The sequence below is a fragment of the Ammospiza nelsoni genome, chromosome 4 (assembly GCF_027579445.1).
Source record: "Ammospiza nelsoni isolate bAmmNel1 chromosome 4, bAmmNel1.pri, whole genome shotgun sequence".
NCBI lineage: Eukaryota > Metazoa > Chordata > Aves > Passeriformes > Passerellidae > Ammospiza > Ammospiza nelsoni.
This window is the reverse complement of record NC_080636.1, coordinates 58,654,879-58,670,066: the sequence shown is the minus strand read 5'-3', so window position 1 is coordinate 58,670,066 and position 15,188 is coordinate 58,654,879.

The following is a 15,188-nucleotide window of genomic DNA, read 5'->3' as shown; positions in this document are numbered from 1 at the left end:
TGGTCAGAAGCTGAGGGGATCTTGAAGCCCTTGCAGGGTTCGGCAGGAGTAACCAAGCAAAGGGCTGAATGCACACCTGATGGAGGCAGCAAAGACCTGGAACAGCTGCAGGTGTGCAGCACAGAGGGGAGGGAGCAGAAGGGCTTGGGCAGGCAGGGACAGCCTGAGATAATCAGCCTGAGAGGGATAGCAAAGGTCCCAGTGCGGGAGAGGAACAAGAAGGAGCTGGGTCCCTCCTGGTGCCTGTGTATCTAAAGGTTACAAATATTCCACTCAAGCTGCAGCAGCAGTGACTCTAACCAGAGCTGCATTCCCTTGAGTGAGGATGGCAAAGAGGGGATGAAAGGGTGGAGGTGTTTACATGGCTGTTGAGCCAAGGAGGCTGTCCAAGTGTGCAGGCTTCCCTCCTCCTCCACGTCTCCATGGGACAGAACCATTTGCCTCCTCTGCCAGTGGGAGAGTCTGGCTGCTGAAAATGATGCTTCTCAAGGCTTACCTAAAGGAATTTATCTGCAGGTATTAAAATGTCACCGCGCTGCAAAATGTTCTGTGCTTCTACCACAAATTATATTGTTTAAGTAATTATAGGTCAGGATATTGTGCTATTTTTTTGCTGGTGGTTTTGAAGACTACTACAATCCAGAACTCATAAAGTGCTGTATTTTTTGCACTTCATATCTTTGCCTTTTAAACCAAAAGGCCAATTATGAAGACCACAGATATTTTATCTTGTTATGAATAAAATCAGAATGTACTAAATAATGTTACTGATTGTTAAATCAAAGCCAGTCTCCCCTTTGCAAGATGACAGCTCAGTTTATACAAATGAAATATGATGAAGACAACAGATCTCGAGTAACATGTAGGAACTAAGCAAGACAAAGAGGTGTGTTGTTTGCACTAAAAGCTTAATGAAATTGCCATTTCCTTCCTCTGCACAGCATGCAGATGTAGCACTGAGCAATTAACTTGATATCTTTGGATTACTCCCAAACTATATTTGATTTTGTTACACACCCACAGAGGAGTGAATGCTCCTGCTTCCACTGACACCAGCAGCATGCAGCCAGATCCTACACTCACCATGTGGATCACAGACAGGTCTTTCTAGGATCTTGTATTGCCAGTGTATTCTGAAGTTGTAGTTGTTCTCCTTCTCACAAGTTACCTGCTTTATGGCTTAGCCCATCCACAGTTCTCTCTTGGCTGGAAAGGTATGGACCAGCTTTGCTAGGAAATGAACCTTTCAGAAGCGATGACACCTTAGACTTCTCTGGCTGTGGCCTCTATGTGGGGTTTATACACCATATCAACCCTGGAACATGTGTAGGAGTCTGGGAGACAGAGAAAAAAGTTCTTCTGGAGTAATAACTTACCATACAAAATGAAGAAAACTCAATTTGCACATTCTGAGGTACAATACCCGTTGTCCCAAGATCAGCAGACGGTTTAGTCATCACTGACACCTGATTTAAATGAGGCCAGATAAGAGCTTGAGGTTCTGGTGGCCTGCATGCCAGCAAGTGATAGAAGCACAGAGCTCACAGTCCATCTCAGTCATGACCCCTGTGGCCAGTGAAGTGTGAGCTGACCCAGCACGACGGAGCTCCAGCTGAGGAGCAGAGCAAGGGCAAGGGAGGTGAACAAACATCAAGTGGCATTTTCATCTGACAGTGGCACAGCTGGGTCTCTTGCACCATAGAGCAATCTGATTCGGGGGCCATTTGATTAAAGGGAAAGACATCTGTGTTTCTGGCTGATTTTTTTTACTGGCTTTGTTTTGTCCCAGATAGTCATTAAAAGCCCATGACTTTGCTGCATGTGTAACAGAGAGAACTGAAGATTCACAAAACAAGAAAAGTCATTTGTGTCCAAGTAATGTCCATTTGAAATAAGAGACAAAATTCTAAAAGTAGGAAAAGTTAAAGCTGGTTAGAGATAATTGCTGTCAAAAAAGCAGCCTACAATGTTACCCTGTGAGGAAACCTGAGAATGTGATTTGAACAATTTTCAGAACCCTTGATCCCACAATACAGTTTAAAGTGCTTGCTTTGCTGAGAACTTCCATTTTCATTTTCATAGAAAAAGACACTTCAATAAAGATGTGAGTCTGTTTCCCCTATGCTTAATTCAGAGGAAAAACTAATTATATTTGGACAGTCTCCTGAACAAGAAATGCTCAGAATTAAATAAAGGTGGTAGACTTTGGCCCAAGAAGAGCCACAAAATACTTGTTGGTGTACCAGATGTATTTTCAGGTCATTTAGTGTTGGTGTGTTTGCAGTCAGATTTCTACTTCCTTTGTAAGAGGAAAAGTGAAGAGAGGAATGCTAGAAACAGTGAGAATACCTACCAGGATGTATGGTTACCAGATATAACGATCTGGAACATTTCACATTTGTTTGAGAGCTTAAAACACTACTTTAATGAGCATGAGGACTGAAATCTTTAGTTCTCAAAAAATACAGAAATTGTTATTATCTGTGCAATTAGGTCCTTGTGTAAATCTCTTGTGTTAAAAAATCCTTAGCATCAACAAGGAAGCCTGCAACTAATCCAGAACTTTTGACTTGTTTTCTAATGCTTTCAGCCCAGAACAAAACCCTGTCTTTGCAAATCAGAGGAGCTAACTCAGGATACCCTGGTTTCACACACAGGCAACAGGAAGAGTTTGGTACCTGTCGTACAGTTCAGAGAACCTGCATGAGTTGTCTCACATCACCTGCTGAGTGGGAAACCAACCTGGCATGAGTACAAGGTAGCTCAGGGTCCCACAGGCAAGAGCTGCCTGACAGGCAGTGCTGGAAACTGGCCTGCCCTACATTTGTATACAAAATGTCCATGCACATATGCATGTTTTTCAGTCAGTACTATATATTAACACACATAAAAATGGCCTCCTCCTCTACACCATGTCCCTTTTTTCTTTAAACCTATGAAAACCTTTCCTTTAAACCATTTTCTTTAAACCTTCAGGCCAGGGGTTGTATCATACACTTGCCATCCAGGTGTTATTGGAATGCAGATTCAAATAACTCAGAGTTGTGCTGACAGACGCTGTTGATTCTTGAAATCTTGCCATGATGCCCAAACCAAGTTTTTAGTTCCTTTCATCAAAAATACCTCTTTCCATTCTGAGAGCAAGGCAAGGCTAATCATTATCATTATTCTGTAATGGAGTGATAAAACCCAGTGACACACACAAAGCAGCTGTCACAGCTCCTCTCAGCCAGCCCATCAGCCCTGTCTATTTTTTTATGACAGTTTTAATGACAGTGATGTGCTGATGTCAGGGACAGGCTGTAGGAGGGGCAGAGCGTCACTTATGTTGTCCTGTTGCCCAAGGCGACTGAGTGTGCCCAGACCTTTGAAAATATATTATTTTCATGGCCCTTGTCTTGCTTAATTATCACTTCAGCAAGATAATTTCATTTCTTCCCCCCCCCCCCCCCCCATCCATGCTATTCTTTATAAAGATCTCTCTTGAAGTAGAAAAGGTCAACTATGAAAAAAGTCATAGCAGAAACCAATGCTAAATAAAGGTTATATCACTTGCTTTGTTCTCCTGTGTAAACAGCAATTGTGTTTTCTTCTTTGTGATTTATTAATGAGGGAATTGACAGAAATGTCTATATTTATATTCTGTGCAAAATTTCATTAGAAAAGGTTCCTGAGAGTTTTTCTTTGCTTGAATAAGCCTGCTGCTTGCAGAAGGACTGTCCCATGGTGGTGGAATGTCTCTGCTTTGTCTATGAAGCTCTATACAGCTTTCATCCATGGGAATATGTATATCCAAAAAGGTACACAGTGCAGAGTCAAGTAGAACACCTCCTGAAGTCAGTAACTGAAGGGTTAATCCAGCCAAAGTGGTCAGCAAATTTTAGAGATATAAGCTCTGCACTTGCTGAAAGACGACATTAAAAATTGCTTTATCTCTGTTCTTTGCCATCTGATAAATACAAATTTTTACAGTAGACCATATCCTCCATTTGATTCCTGCAGGAGCAACTGCAGCTCTTCCAGACCTAAACCGGGTTATAAAGAATATCCACTTGAGGGGTTAGAAGGTAAAAATAGAAAGGAACTTTACTTCATGTTCTGGAAACACAGAGACAGGCATGGGAAAAAATAAAGCTAAAATGTATGTGCTGAACAGTTTAGAGCTCCTGTTAGCTGTTTTTTTACCTATTACACCTCCATCTTCCAGCCAGTCAGCATGTGAAGTTGTAAGACTTAAGAGTCCCGTGCCTCCCACTATGTGTGTTAAATGGTATGATACTTACTCCAGCTGTCATGTAACCTTCCTTTTGGTCTACTGAGCTGAACAGTCTGGAGCTCAGATGGTCTGTCACCACTCCAAATGTCTGCAAAATAAAGCCTCTTGGATAAAGGTGATAGAAAATAATAAAGCAAACAAGAAGCACAGGGTTTTGAAGAAAAACTTGCAGAAACAGATTAAGGCTAAAGGGAGGCTTCAGGTATAAGGGGGGAGGATAAGTGTCATTTCAGCTTCAGCAGGCTGAATGTTGTTGATGAGTACCAGAGAGCCAGACAGTTTTCACAACAGGCTTTTGCCTTTTCCTGGCTATTTGTATGCAGCACATCACACGTTCAAGCTGGTGGAGAAAGTGACCTTACACAAGGGAGAGCGAGAGTGAGCCCAACTGCTGTGCTGCTCCAAGGCAGCCAATCCACAGCCGGTGCCTTGCTGCTAAATTAAGCAACAGGCCAGGGTCTGAAGCAGACATGGACTCAGGGCTTCATAAATCAAATTTCCCTGCAGCAACAGAAGCTTACAGGGAAAAAGCAAACAGTGCTCTTGCAAACTCATTCATGCATTTCCAGACTGGGCTGCTTTCTTTTTTTTTTTTTTTTTTTCTTTTTGGCCATTTCTGAACAGTTCACAGCTATTAGTAAATAAATGTTGCAACAGATTTTTACTACATGATAATAGACCACTTATACTATTACTGAAATATTTACTGAAACAAAATAGTATTATGTGTGCAAAGCCCAAATCTCGTCCTCAGGAAAACTGAAACAGAAGCAGTTTAAATATTGGATCATAATTATCCTTAATTGCAATAGCTTTGAACTAAAAAAGAATTGAACCCTTCTACTTGCTGGGCTTGATTTAGCACTTCATTAGTCAGATTTTGCACCAGTTACAGAGCTGCTTTGGAATTCAGCTGGAGTAGCACAGCAGTGAATAATAGGCATGCTTTACAGATGTACTGCTTGTGGAATGGAGATTTTAGGGCTTCTAAGGTTAATGTCTAGAGGGCTGCCAGCCAGGCATCACCTGAAGCTCCTCTCAAGGGAAGAATGGGAAAGCTTTTACTTTTGTGGGTAAAATTTGAATGGTATGTTCAGCTTACCAAGCTGTCCTGCAGGGATGCCTGACCCACTTGAACTTCTCAGCTGGAAAAGCTTTGGTGAATTCTGTACAGACACTTGCCTTCCAGTGGCAGTCCAATGAAAAGTAGGCAGGGCCCTGGATCCATCTGCCCGATTCCTGCAGGAAACTTCCTCACTTTTCCTGTTCAGCTGTTCTGTGTCATAATATGGCATTACTCATGCTGCTACAGAGAATGAGGTTTCATTGGTAAAGCCTTGAGCAAATATGGAATGAGGAAGGTTGTACATCAAATGAGTTATCAAGTTATTCACTGGTGTGGGACCACTCAGCCTGCCCAGGACAAACTGTGTTTCTATGTCCACAGTTTTTCATAAGTTCCCTGCTTCATCAGTGACCACTGTGTGGTGAGATCCGTTAAAGCATTTTTTAAATCCTTCAAACCTTGAAAAAGCCACTCTTCCTTTTGAATTAAACCTTGGGCTATGATGGCTTATTTTAAAAAGGGCAGGTTTTTATTTTTAGAAAGTGAAAGGCCCACTTCTTGTTTCTGAAGCAGAATTAAGAAACAATTGCTTTTCATGCCAGCATTGTAAAGAGAAGTGGTAGAGGAGTGCTGGGACCTTACCCACAGCTAAAGTACAGTTCCACAACAACTTAGTCCAAGACTGTGATCTGGAGGTTTCATTTCTCTTCCTACCTTTCCCTTGAAGTGGCCAGAGGTCCCTGTACACTTGTGGTAAGATGGTTTGGAGAGCTGGTATAGATAAAATAATGATTTGGAGAGTGATACGTTTTGCCTTCATTAGCCCTCTATCTCACCATGGAGGCAAGGAAGTGTTTGTGCTGGTCTGAGGAGAGGCAGGAAGGGTGCAGCTGTGAGGAGGAGACAGGCAGGGCACTGAAATCTGCCCAGAAACTACATTCCCCCACATCCTTCTGGCAGCCCTCAAGCAAACACTGTGTCTGTGGCCCCTCTGCTGCAGGATGAAGCCAAATGCCATGGAGCAAGCTCCATCAAATTTTGTAAATTTTTGTGTTCTCCACACCCAGGTGATTTGGCATGAACTTGGAGCATCCTACCTGCCAGCCAGCCAGGAACAGGAGTTTCTCAGCAGAGTGCTAGCTGGCCCTGGTAAAGTGATGAAATACATGAAGGCACAATGCTCTGGTCTAGCAGCTTACCTCATCCCCCTGGACCCTCCAGGAGCCTGAATTTTGATAAACATTAGTTCTCCAGAAAAAAACTGTGTCCAGCTGTGTTGTATGAGGCCCCTGGGCTGCATGAGGATCAGAAAATCCATACAAGGGAAGAAAACCATCTCAGGTGTCTGCATTTTATCCCTGTTGAATCCCCCTCTGCACCTTTATTTTATTGGTCCAAAATGGCTGTCCTTGTTCCTGTATCACCCAGCCAGGGAAAAGTCCTGGAGGAGAAAGAGCTAAGTCTGAGTTCAGTGGCTATAGATAGCAAGCACATTGTTATCCTCTGTGGAAAAACAATTAAAATGACTCAGTGAACAGCACATGCAGCACAAGAGAAAAATCCACATACTGCTGACTTGTACAGAAAAGCAACATGTTGGTTACTGTACAAACACACTGCATCTCCTTTTTGTGACAGACCTGAAATTAACTCATTTGTGTCCATTCCCTACACAATTTTCTTCTACTTTTGAGGAGCTAAAGCTGGCTTATCAGTGCTCAGCACATGGGAGAGGCTATGCTGTATTTTCCAGAAGTTTAAACATTTGAAAAATATAAGGGCTTAACGTTGTTGTGAGACATTTGCAATGGTTGAGGTTTTTTCAGAGTTTGGGGTGCTGATGTTTTTTATGGGAGACTCAGTTCTGCTCTTCCTGGAATATTACAAAATTCCCAGTGAGTTTCAGAAAAGGAGATTATTTTGCCTTATCTCTCCCCATCCAATCCCCAGCATGGATTGCATCTTGCACCTTCTTTTCCCTTGAATACTCTCCCTTTACACAATGCTAGCCTTTGCCAAGCTGTTAAAAAAACTTCCAAAAGAATTTGAACAACAACTTTGGCCAGTGTTGAGAGCCTTTTCATCTAAGATGAGTCCTGATAAACACTGTGGTGCCATTAATGGAGGCCATGCAGTAGCATGGGGCAAACAGGCAGGCACAGAGTGTGCAGATTCTCCTGTGCCCTGCTGCCAGGGGGGCTTACATCTGTGACAAGGAGGGGACTGTCCCTGGAGGTGGCATGGTTAATCCCTGCAGTGCTGAAATACAGCTGAACACAGGAGGGAATATTGCTTTCATTTCTCTAGCCTCTTCTCATCAATCTCGGTAAATAAATAGGTTTTTCTCTTCAGTTCACCTTCAACTTACAAAAATGAGACTGAAAAGAATCTGTTTCTGGCTGTGCTGACTCCCTTCTTAGCAATGCCACTGAGATCAGAGGAGCATTGCCAACCATTAAGCTAGAGTGAGAGCACAATGGGATCCAGCTTTGATTACAGTTTTTAATAAAAATTCTAAACTCTTTGATGGATTCTTTAATGCTTTTGGGATATTATTTTTTCTTCTATTCCCCACCTCTATTTCAAGAGAGTAATTCAGTGCATTGGTGATATCCAATTTATTCTCCTAGATGTGAGTAATATCCTCTGTTAGCAGTATAAATTGTACCCGTTGCCCTTGGCAGAATTCTCAACAATTCTCCTGCTGCCTATTAAAGTGGTTTCTTAAATAGACACACTTCATTAATATACACTTTTTAGAAGACCAATTGAATTCCTCCAATATATCCCTGAGCAGCCATTGAATTATTTAGCTGCTGGTGGATGTGTGCAAGCTCATGGGCAGTGATGCTGAAGAGCCACCAGTGGCTAAGGGAAAGTACAGGACGTGCTCTGCTTATGTGTTGGTTGAGATGCTTCTGAAGGCCACACTCCCGAGAAAGCAGGCAACATGGGAAGTTCTTGACAGCATCACCTTGTTGTGACAGTGATTCTTCTTTGTTTGGGTCACAAGACTTGCCAAAATCATCTGATGAGAATACACTGGGACAAGAAAAAGCAAACCTAAGCCAGGAAAGGAAGGAACAGCAGTGGGTTCTATGCTCAAAACCTGTCATGGCATCGCAGGGAGAAGGAAATCTTCTGCAAAAGGTGTAGATTACACTGTGACCTTTGATAGAAACCTTGGCAACCCAAGACTTCCTTGGAAATATTCTGCAGTGATGATAAATTCAGTGTTCACTTCACACACAGGTAAATGGCATAACTAAAAGTAAATGCAGAGAACTGGTACAGGAGAAGAAAAGGGAACCAGTAAAGGGAACCGGTAACAAAAACTCCAGAACTCAAGACAGGCACAAATTTCAAAGATAAGCAAGATAATCACTATTCCTACATTAAAACTAGCAGAGACAAATGCATGTGTGAGTCTGACAGGGATGAATTAAGAATTTCATGACATAAGTTCATCACTAGCAGAAAAGAGACACTTTAACATCTGCACAAGGGCTCTTAGCATGATCCCACAAATGTTTTCAAGGAATTCAAAAACGGACTTGCAACCCTTTCTGGTGCAAATAAAGCAGGAATTCACCTCTCTGGTTTGTTTTTTTTTCACTTCCTCCTGTGCCTATTCCACTCCCTTGCTACAGCTTACTGTATGTAGCATGAAGTCAACACAGAGAAAGGTTTCCTTGAGTGTGTGAGGCTCCAAGGATTTTTATTAAAATCACAAGAAAGATGGCTTTAAGCATCACATCCTTTGCTCTCTCAGGCCTGAGGATGGAAATCCCGGCCAGGAAGGATGGATCACAGGAAGAAGCAGTTTTCAATCACTCAGCAAGGATTTCCAGGGTTCATTTAGAAAATCTCCCAGCAGCCTGCCATTTATTCTAACGCAAAGGATTCAGCTCGGTAAAAAAAAGGGATGAGCTCAGTCAGGTGAACAGAATCTGAAGTGAGTTTTCCTCATGTGTGACTAGCTGATACTGCTCTTCAGCTAAGGTAAAGAAAACTTTATATTCCTTTTTTAATATAAAGTATGAATTCTTTATAGGTATATGCACAATAGACATCTGTTGAAGTGCGCAGGAAGATAATCCTATGGCCATCAGTATCAACAGCAAATTCATTTGCTTTTGTGGAAATGATAAAAAGAAGACTTAGCAATACTGAGTATCTTCATTAATTACTGAAGTTTCTGGGGGTTTTTTTGTCTGTGGTGAAGTTTGATGCTGGGCTGAGCTCTGAAGGAGTTACTTGGGGGCAGAGTTTCTTCCAAAGGGCCTGCCAAGGATAAGGCTTTGTTACAAGCTGTGTTATCAGCATGGCTGTACACTATCTGTAACAAGCTGCTCCTTCCTGCCCACTAGGATAAGCTACTAAAGACCAGTCACAGCCAAATTTCCTATGCTGAAGAGAGTTCTCAGGCTGCTGTACCAATGAGCAAAGTGACCCTTTCCAGCAGAGCAGAAACGTGAAGTAATCACACCCCTTTAAAAAACTGGGGACATCACTGAAAAAAACCAAATCTCTGTGGTCATTTCTGAAAGAGGATGTTGGTTTCCCCTGGAAGCAGAGTACTTCTGCATATATATTCAGGTTAAAAGGAATTAGAGCAATATTACAGAAGTACTCCAGCAGAGGGTCCAGCTGTAACATTAACAGCATCAAACAACATTCACCATATACAAATCAATTTTTCAATTACACTGAAGAATATTAGAAAAGAATTCACTGCCTTAAGATATTCTGATTCGAATAGTAAACCATAATCTAGTAAATTTTAATGGCCACAAGCCTTTCATACATCACAAAGTTCTGTAGAGTATATTTGTATGGTAGCTTGTATGGTAGTTATATCAAAGTCAAGTGAAAAATAGCAGAGTCTTATCCATCCTTTGCAATGTGGCAGCTAATGTACTATAGATTCATGGAGATTACTTTAGTTTGACTTACATCTCCCAGACACATAAGGTTGTCTCACAGCTAAGATTTCCTACAGGAGTCCCTTAACTACAGGAATGTTTCCCAGAGAGCAACACAGTAAATCTTTTAGTTGGGGAATGGATAGGTGATAAGAATGTCAAGTCATATTTATGATTTTCTTCCCCTGGAAAAAGGAAAAGTGATTTATACTCAACCAAGAGCTGATCTAAAACCAACCCCCTATAAATTTAAAATGTTTGTTATTCCATTGACATTGAAACATGATATTTTGTTGGAAGTAAGAAACATGCCCTCTCTGAGTATTACGAAAAAGTAACACACAGAGTTAATTAATTTACAATTGTTTTTGATAACTGAGGAATTTTTCTGACTGGACTTCCATGTGTTTTTCCAGGACCCAGCCTGGCTCATGCCACCACATTGTTACCCTGCTCTTTACAGCTCTCAATGCCCAGCAAAAGCAGTTTCATTTTCATATTTTGTGGCAGCCACCCACTTCATTTCTCAGGGGTTTTGCACCAGCCAGAGGGTTCCTGTGTCTGGCAGTGCCATTCTGTGAGTCCCAGGATGCCCACTTAACCCTGAGCTTTTAGCTTAGGCCCTTTGTGACAGCTTTATGGTGATGAGGAGTGCTCTGCCTTACCTCTTAGACAAGCTCCAAGGCTTTTCCTCTTGCTAAAGGCAGAGCCTTACCTGCTATAAATTGCCAGAGATTCATTGATTTCAGTTTACTGATAATGATTGCTTCTTACAGTACTGCCAGCTGGCCTCACTTCCATCAAGATGCTGGCTCAGAGCACTCTGGCAAGAAAAGCAGGTACAATTTGCTCATTTGAATCCAATGTGGTTATATCTAAGGGAATGAGCATTAAAAAAAGTTGAGAGCTCCAGCTCCTTTGAAGATACAGCAGGAGGATGTAGGCGTGGAAAACCTTACCCTGCATTATGTCTTTCTGTGTGTGTGTTTATGTATATAACCACAGAAGGCATTGGTCATAGTGGCTAAAAATTTTGCAGTTTTTCATCCATTATATAGAAGCAAGAGATGAAAGAGGATTTTCATTTGCTTTTCACTCTCACTGCTTTGGCATCCTGTTCAGTGACCACATCCAGGATCTCATGTCAGCCAATTCTGATGATGAGCAGGAAGGCAGGACTAATCCCAGGCCCCTGATTTTGCAGTCATCCTATCAGGATGCCACCACAGGAGTGAAAAAATGGCAACTGACTCAAAACCACTTATCACAAATAGGAAAAAGATGGGAGGGTGACAGGTGCCATCACATAAAGGCTGAGGTAATTCCCAATGGGAACATGGAGGAATGTGATCTGGTGGAGACTCATAAGGGTGAGAGTGTCTTTGTGTTTAACAGGGGTGTCAGAGGAGAAGATTTTGTGGCTGTTCTAAAGGTAGGAGACTGTAGGAATTAGCAGCTGGATTGGGGAAAGGCACAAGGCTGTCCAGAGCGTTTTGTCAGCCAGGAAACAGTGCTGTGCCATTTGACAAGGGAACACCCTGTCAATATGCATCCCATAATACCAAGCAGCTGCTCCACCAGGGCACAGCAGGACAGATTTTGTCAAGCTTGTTCTGTTGCATCTGCAAATGGGTGACTTCCTTTTCCAAAGTCCCAGAGCACCAGGCTGCCAAAAGAGCAAACAAATCTGAAAAGGATTATATCAATATAAAACCCAAAGAATTACACTTTTGTAATATTTTGCTTTTAATATTTTTATTTCCTGGGAGGCAGTAATTTATTTATATCTTGGGAGCATCTTAGGATTCGCAGGTAAGGAGATCAGTCAACCTTGCACAGGAAGAATGAGGGGGGAGAAAGCTGCTCTGATGCAGTGGAGATGTGTGAGATCCTTGGCCTGAGCTGTCTGGCTTCTGTCATATGTACCCTGTGGGAAGAAATGTCAAAGCTCAGGAGAATCTGTCAAACTCTATTATCCATTAAAAAGGTGCCATTTTGTATATGACACAGGTTTCAGGCAATTGCTATTCCCAAATAAAAAATCTGCAAGTTTTATAAACGTTTGACTGATGATGTGGCTACCACTGATTTTCCTGTCTCTTCCTGTCTCACACAATACTAGCTCAGAAAAAGCAAATCTAGAAGGAATCTTCCCTGTCAGCTCTGGTGAACACAGTACTCAGGTATGTCCTACTCCACTGCAAGCTTGGAAAAGAAGGGGAAAACCTCTACAAACCTGGCAGCCCTGTTTTACAGAGAGCTGCCTCCTTTGCTCCAAATAGCTCCCAACTCTGTTAAGTCTTCAGCAATGCTATTCTTGAGTGAACTGGAAAGTAGAAAGAACCAAGGTCCTATGGGTTTGACTGGCACCATGAAGGAGATCTGGGGTTATGCTCAAATGGATATAAAATCATGTTAGAATCCAGTGCTCCAACCACTGAACCATTTCTGTCTTTCTCATATTTATTAAAAAAAAAAAAAATTCATTCCCAAAGTACTTGAGCCAGCCTTGGTCAATACCCAAAAGCACAGTGAGATACTCAGAGTCCTGCAGCTCCAGCACTCACATTTCTGTGCCAACTGGGAATGTTCTGGTGACTAATCTGCAAACTGTGCTGAAGCCCATGAATGCATCTTTAACAAATTTATTCTAAAATATCCAGCTTCTCAGATGGTCATCTACTACACTATCATTTCTACTTCCCAGTTTTTGGGGGTTGCTCTTAGGGTGGTGGAGGTTCAGTGCTGTTGATGCTGTCAGCAAGTGCCTTTTAATATCTCTGGCAAAGCACAGAGCATTGATCTTAACACTCTTCAGCTACAGAGAGTAGCACTTTATATTCAGCTCAGAAGAAGGGCAAATAACAATAGTAAGGGATTAAATAAAAGACAGAGACAGGCTTGTGTATTCAGTGTATTTTCTAAAATATCATATCTTTCTGGAGTCTGGGGAGTTTTCACCACTATAATACCTCTACAATGCTTCCTGAGACCAATATAATAAAATTTACACATGCTGGGCATGGTTTTTGTCAGGTATATAACAAGAATTGACATTTTTTTGCCTTACTGCTACACCATGGACCAAACCTAAGAAGTCATTTGGTCAGCTACAGTGTCTAACTTTTCACAAAGCCAAAAGTAAAATACTTTTTGTTCTTGTACCATTACCTGAAATATGCCTGAAACACTCCAAAGAACAGCTACAAAAATAGCCTTTCCCCTGCTATCAAGTAGAGAGATGTGGTTCTTACTCCATCTGGTAAGCTGCACTGTAAAGCGCATTTATATCCATGGCCAGGTGAGAAGATTAATATCAGTTGAGAAAAACCTTGATATTGTCCTCAGAAGAACAGGTTAGAACATCTCCACTAGCAGAAGGCACCTCATTCTACAAGTTCTAGAGGGAGAGGACAGAGGGAGTTACTCAGTGTTGGGTTAATGCTTGGCCTTGACAATTTTAAATGTCTTTTTTAACCTAAATGAGTCTATGATTCTAAAAAGAAAAGTCTTAGTGGTTTTTAAGTTAATCACCTTGTAGAGACAAGCTAAACTCACACACCATTAGTTTCTGAGTTTAGAATGCTGCTAATTAATCAAAGTTTCTGTCATAAAGCAATGTGACATTAGATGCAGATGGAAAATTTACCTTCTTTTTCCATGCTGAGCTCTATTCAAATATCTTATCAGTAGGCAAGATAATATAAAATTATTAGAATTAGTTTCAGCTATTTCTCCTTGGCCTTTTCCCTGGTTAACAGGAGTCTGAAGATTTTTTAGCTCAAAGAAAAGGTCAAGTTCTTCTGAAATTATATTAAGGGATGTTGACTTTAAAGGGATAGTAAAACATTTGTTCATCTGCCATCTGTGACTTATTCCATGATTTTTGCCTTGTCCACTGAGACCAGAAGTCACCTAGAAACTTCAGTGTCTCTTGTGTTGAGATCAGAGACAATTTTTTAACATTTTCTTAGCACTGACAGAAAAATGTCTTCCTGCTCTGCAGCTGTGAGACAGGAATCTTCCCAATCTCCCTGTGGATCACTGAACCTTGACTAGCTCATGATCAAGAGGGAGGTTTCAAACTCCAGAGGAAAAACCATCTTTAAATAATAATAATCAGACAAAACACATGACTATAATCATGCTTCTACCTCTCATGCAATTCACCAAAAGACAAAATGGATGTGTTTTGGTAGAAGTGGAAACAGTGGTGGTCTGTGCTGCAGAAAGCCTCTCTCAAAATGCTTTCCTTAGGTTCAGAGATCATAAAGATGCTGAAATCTTACAGGATGGGCCCTGCACATATCCCAGTGGATCCTTCAGTCCTGGCTTGAATGATTGATGTTCTTGGTGCTGGGAACAGCATTTGGATGATCCCTGCAGCAAGGAAGGGATGCAAAGGGAGCAGAACCAAGGCAGAGTGGAAAGTCAGCCGAGCAGAAAGAGCCACGAGGACAAAGAGGGAGGGAGAGGCTCTCAGGCAGACCTTGTCCATCCAAGTGGCACTAAACCAGAGCAACCCCTGTGGTAAAGCCTGGTCCAGAGGAGCCCACGTAGAAGGTGCAAATGTGTCCATTTGGGCACATTTGTGTCCATTTCCATGGGGCTGGCTGAGGCTGCCTCTGTGACCAGGAGAGCAGTTTACAACATGCATGAAAGTTCAAACAGAAAGTAATCCAGACAAACAGAAGACAGGGCCTGACCTACTTTAAACTGAGGAACTGTAAAATCAGTTGGTTAATCAGGTGGAGGTAATTGCTTCTATGGTAAGAAAAGGAGGGGGGAAAAAAAAGACAAAACAGGTTTTTGAAAAAGATCAAGCTCTGCTTCTAGCTTCTTAGCTACAGCTAAGCTTTTTCAGCCAAAGACATAATTTCTGTGTATTCAGATAAATAGAGCAGGTATTACCTGTGATACC